The sequence below is a fragment of the Siniperca chuatsi genome, linkage group LG9, assembly GCF_020085105.1.
Source record: "Siniperca chuatsi isolate FFG_IHB_CAS linkage group LG9, ASM2008510v1, whole genome shotgun sequence".
NCBI lineage: Eukaryota > Metazoa > Chordata > Actinopteri > Centrarchiformes > Sinipercidae > Siniperca > Siniperca chuatsi.
Genome location: NC_058050.1, coordinates 10,831,342 through 10,837,596, shown reverse-complemented (window position 1 = coordinate 10,837,596; position 6,255 = coordinate 10,831,342).

The following is a 6,255-nucleotide window of genomic DNA, read 5'->3' as shown; positions in this document are numbered from 1 at the left end:
ACAATGACATTAGAACATGTTTATTTGTTACTTTGATTGCTTGTCCTGTGTATACAAAGAACCAGTGGATGTTGTGCGACAAGCCCAGATTACCAAGCGAGCAAAGTGGACACCTACCCCAAAGCTCCAGGCTAGACCTAATTTAATTGAATATGTACATTGGAAGATGCACCAATAAGCACAATATTAAAGGATATGATTTGAGGCTTAAGATTGGTCCTTATTATTGAGGCATTGTCTTGAAGAGGGTCCCTCCCCCAATTTTAACACACTAATTGTTTGTGTTTTGTGCTTATGTTGCATATTCTTAAATTAATGCATTTAGTCAAGTTACCACACAGCATTTCAGGCCCAAGTAGTAATCCAGTAGAGATGCACCAATATGGAATTTCAGGGCCAATCATGATAACTGTTTCTTGTGACCGATACATTAACCAATAATATTACTCTTGCAATTGCAAAAATGCGACAAGGACAAAAAAGGCTAATTAGATTTTCAGTTCTGATAATCTAAATCTCTGGTTTCTTCAGTACCAGGGAGTGGTTATCAGTGGTGAAAGAATTTTTAAGATTATTTTACAGTACTTAAGTAAAGTACTAACACAATAATGTAAAAAAACAAAACAAACTGAGGAGTATTTTCACACTGTGGTACAGGCACTTTTACTTAAGTAAAGGATCTGAGTACCTCTTCCACCTCTGCAGAAGTAGTAACAGTAGTAATGAAACATACTGATGAAGATGCATGTAGTAAGCCAGAAGAAGGTGAGTTGTGGCGAAGAGGCCTGGAGATTTTGTTGTGTAGTTTTGGCTGATACAACTGAGCCATCCTTCAGGAGATGGGGTGTAAAAAAAACTGAAGCATCTCACATTTTTCTCTTCCTGCTGGTAACTCAGGATGCAATCTGTTTTCAGTCATACATCACCACGAAGAGCAGTGTGATGAGGGTAAGAACAAATGTTGACTTTGTGCTCAGCTAAGGTGGGCGCTGAGCCATTAACAAATCTTTTTTTATTCTTGAAGTGCTGTTTTTCTTTTTTCAGTTTCTGGGCTTCTTTTAATGATGTATAAATGTACCCTTTCTCCTACAAGAAATGTTAATAACTAAATGAACAGAACATAATGCAGCACACATTTAATGTACTTTGGTGTGGAATTTTGAATGTGCAGAGCATTACAGACTTACTTATCAGGTGTGAGTCATAAGATTTACTTTAGCTTTGAATGAAACCTTTTTCACTGAGGGATTAATGAAATTAAGCTCTCGTTATGCTCTGCAGTGGAGTCGGGTGGATCAGTGAACTCTGGAAGGGACAATTTGGAGAATGATGAAATCAGAACGGTTGTTATGGGAACCATGCTATTGCAAATGTCAGTGAAAATGTTATTGACCTTGTCTGATGAAATCTTGGGGGGCTGGTTCATGGACAATTAACATGCTGGTATTCGTACTGTTCTGTGGTGGTGTATTTCAGTGATGCTCTTATTTAACTGTTATCTCTCTTTTTTTTGACAGTCTCAGTTTAGTTTCCGGATATCTGAGCATCACATTGAATTCAGGTCTCATTTGACTTCAAGGACCTTTAGCACACATCTCAAACACGGTTGAATATCTTTGTGGCCGCTTAACGAGGGCCAAGATATTCTCTCCCAACTGTCTCAGAGCAACACAAATGTTTCATTCACACAAGAATCTGCTGTTCAGAAAAGAAGAGCAAGATTTAATGAAGTCTCAGGGTGTCTGTGAACTTTCTTCTTCCTTCGCCGTGTTGAGTAGAAAATATTTATGGGCTCTGGCAGAACTTTTGCTGCCCGGTGCTTGACTAAAATGTCTAGGTTACCTTTAAGCCTGCCCCTCAGGTTCTGCACACATAAATTAATACTTTGCCTTTGTATGACCTGGTCCAGTCCTTGGTCTCTATTCATAAACATGAACTCAAGTTTGATGTAGTCATTTCATAATTTTTGAAGAAAGATTTTGGTTTATAAAATATTAATAAACTTGTTAGAAAGTTTTGGCAGGGCAATGTAAACGTGTAGGCAGAAGAAATCCTGTGAGTGACTTTGTTTGTTATAAGTAAGATTAGAAAGAATTAAACTATCGTCAAGTATTTTTAATCTTTCTACCAGTTGGTTTCAGTTGATCATTCTGTTGCTAGTAGCAACTGCAACAGTTCTATAGCAGTTACAGTTTAAAACTACATGTTTCTCTTTCTTGATCAACATATATGCATTTCAATTCGCGGGCACAGAACATATACAACATATATTACACAACAACACCAGTATGTGAGCGCAAGCAACAACACTTTTACATCCAGACAAGGAAAAAAAAACATTAAGACAAGTATATCGGGGCTAATACATAGCAGCACAATATTGCCAACCTGTTAAAACCATCACAATGTCATCCAGAGCAGCCATTTACTCTCATTTAAAATAATAAATACTGAGACATATCCTTATTTAATTTTGTTATTTTGTTTTTATTTGTTATACATTTAAGGGATTTTAAATAATTTACAAAATCAAATAAACAGGGTGTATGAGGGTTTGGTGCCTTTCCACTTTGGTGTATGAATATGTTATTTGTCCATAAATATAATGAGATAGACCAAATCAGATGGTTATATCAGATATCCTAATGTGGGAAAACTCAACTGGGATCAATCTTTAAAGATAACCAGATGTGAATGTCATTCCAAAAATGTTTAAAGGAAGGTTTCTGTTTCCAAGGTGCAAAAAGAGCACAGTTCATATTCAAATCTGAATCCATTTTGTAACAAAATCCTAGTGGGATAAATAGATGTTTTATAATGTGTTTCTTTAACTTTAGGGCCAACAGCAAAGATAAATATCAAACTCATGAGAAGCCTGATTTCTAGCCTCATAATCTCCAAAAATGCTACTCTTGATGACTCCCAAAATTAATCTGTTATCAAATTTGTGTGGTACAAATCCAGCTCATCGACCCTAGAACAATAAAGATGGTGAATGGTGAACAAGACTGAGGGTCTACCATGCGTGCACACTAACATCAGCATGCTAACATGCTCACAATTACAAAGCTAACTATGTTTACTATGTTCACAATCGTGTTAGTATTTGCTAATTATCACTAAACACAAAGCACAGCTTAGGCTGATGGGAATGTCATTAGTTATACAGTTACTTGTATATTAACTAAAGTTTGACCTGATGGTGGTGTTACAGGAAAATCAGGGGATCACCAAAGTTATGAGGATTCATCATCTGGGAACCATGAATGTCTGTACAAAATTTCATAAAAATCCATCAAATAGTTGAGATATTTCAGTCATTGCCACCCCTAGAGTCATTCTACTAGCATGGCAAAACATCCTATTACTTACTTACTTACTTTACAGAGAACTATGTATCTTTTTGTTACCATGTTGGGTTCAAGGAGGCATAAATAAAATACCACTTAATAACTATCCCTAACTGATGCAGGTTTATACTTACAAATGATCCCTCCCAAAATGGTGTCCCACTCTGTTATTTAATTTCAACCAAAAATACATAAAATTAAGAAAGATCTTCCAAAATACATTTCATTTGGAATATAATCATCAAAATTATGTGTTTATTGATGAAAGTATCTATTTATACATCACTGAAAAAAGATTGATAATGTGGGGAAATATAGGTGTATTGGAGATATCTCTTGATATCAATGTTTATATCAATATCATGTCAAATAGTGTTTGTATCCTACCATTAGAGAAAAGTACATTCTTATTAACCTATTACCACAGGAGTGCAACAGCATCTGCGCTCACAAGCTTTAAGATAGAGATGCTGTGAAAACAACACAAAAAGAGATAAAGAAGAAAATGATGAAGGTGCATGTGTGGGGATGCTGAGCAATCAATGCTGCGTAACAAGACAGCCCTCTTCTCCTGGGACCTGCCGTCTCGGAACCGTAGCCTTCAATGAAAAACATGGCTGCTAATTCTTCATCATGGTGTATGTCAAGGTTGAATAATGTTATTCTGCGGTGTGTCGAGCAGATTGCACAGTTTCTGTGGAGCCTGAAGGGCCCCGGCCCCTCTGGCTGAATGCCCGGCTGGCTTTTTAATACCATTTGGAGTCAGGTTAAGCAGTCTGGAGGAGCTGCTCATCTTCCCAATCAGCCAATGAGGCACATCGGGGCACTGTGTAATTCTGGGAAATGAGTGGAGTGGGCTAGTCTATACTTTCACTGACCTCTGTATATAATACTTGCTGCAGCTGGCTGTACTTACTCTGAGGAGGGTAAATCGGAGAAGTGTAAGGTTACATAGTGTATATTTAACAAACCTCTGTGGGTATTCAAGTGCAGTTGAAGTCATATGAGACAGTTATTGCTGCCACTAAATGAAAAAGGTGAAAAAAGTCAGCAATTAATCCTTGAAGAGCTGCAGTAACAAACTGAGATTGTTGTGGTACAAAAATCAGAAACTGAAATATTTGACTAAGTACTCTATTCAGAAGTGGTACTGAGAGTGATGTGTGCCTATGTGTGGCCTAATAGACTCTGTTCCACCCATTTCCTAAGACATGCCCTTTTATGCACTGTATGTGTAAACAAATGCATCAATACCACATACACACATTGTTTGTTACCAACGATACTGAAGGTTTGTGTTAACTAAATGCAAACCAAGGTTAGCTTTAACTAACCATTAATTCAGGCAACCTGCCAACATCCCTGGTGACAAAGTTTGTATGATTTCATTGTGATGTATGTAAGGTTATGTAGCCTATACAACAACCCAACCCAAACAGCTCTTGGGTGGTTTTAAAGTGCCATATAAGTTATTTCTAGGATGAAATATTTTACATGATTGTACTAGAAATTTTATTAATGATTTTATAGTTTTTTTCTGTTTCATTTTGATTGTGTGGCATATTTTGTGCTATCTGTCTTATGTTTTTTATCGGAAACTCATTGTTTTTGCTGCCTACTCAATAAGGCTTCGCTGGTTAAATAAGCTTAAAATAATGTCAGGCTCTTGTGAATAGACTTTAGTCCAGCGTCCTCCTCTTCTGCAACTCATTTTGCAAACAGAAAAAAACTACGGTTGATGTTTTCTGGCTGTAAGCAGGGAAAGGGAAACTCTGACATTATCTCACTGGAAGTTGATTTTCTGGTTTGGAGCCTGTATGTCCTATCCTTGTGTAAACTAAGGCTTTGAGCTATAAAGTTTAAACACTGTATACCTATTGAAAATGGCATTTTGGACAGATGGAAGAAAATTTATTGGTTTTCCTAGCACTACTTTATGAAGTAACACATTATTTCTCATAAGCATGAAAGTTATTTTTTGGAAATAGTTGTTTACCCAACTCAGCGTCCTCTTACTAGCTTTTTCTTGAGCTATCAACTGTGTCACACTGTCATCATTTGCGTTTAGGACCTCTTTTCCGTTTCTGGCTTAAAATATAAGCATGAAAAGTTGAAGAGAGGTCATTCTTGACATTGGAAATAGGAGTTTGACTAAACAATACTCAACTCAAGGTCCACTTACTAGCTTTTTCTGGACCTAAAAGAGCTGCTGAGCTTGCATGTCAGCAGATTTGTCTCCATGACAAGTGAGCAAATTCCAATCCACTGATGAAGACCATGTGATATGGTTCAAAGCTATGGAAAAAAGCTAGTAAGTGGGCCTTGAGTTGGGAGTGTTTTGACAAACTATTATTTCTTATTATTAGGATAAGCATAGAAAACAGCAGCACACACTACTAAAAGGTATGACTTCAAAAATGTACTTAGTATATAAGTATTATAAGTAAAATGTACTTACAGTATCAAATGTAAAAGGACTGATTATGCAGAGTATTGTATATACATTACTGGATTATTTTTACTGTTGCATTACAACATAAGCAGCATTTTAATATTATATCTGCTCGAGATGGAGCTAATTTGGAGAAGTTCATCTACTTTTCGGTAGTTTAATCTATAACAATATATCGTATCTTACCATATGTAGGCTAATTGGACCTTTTTCTGCAAAGTAACTAGTAACTACAAATGTCAGATGAATGTAGTGGAGTCAAAAGTACAAGATTTCCCACTGAAATGTAGTGGAGTATAAGTACAGAGTAGCAGAAAATGTAAATAAGTAAGTAAAGTAAAGGCATCTTAAAATTGTACTTAAGTTCAGTACCTTTCTTTCCAAACACTGCCAATCAGCATTTTTAACTGGACTGCAGTGCACTGACCCTGCTGCAATACTGGCGCGCTTTCG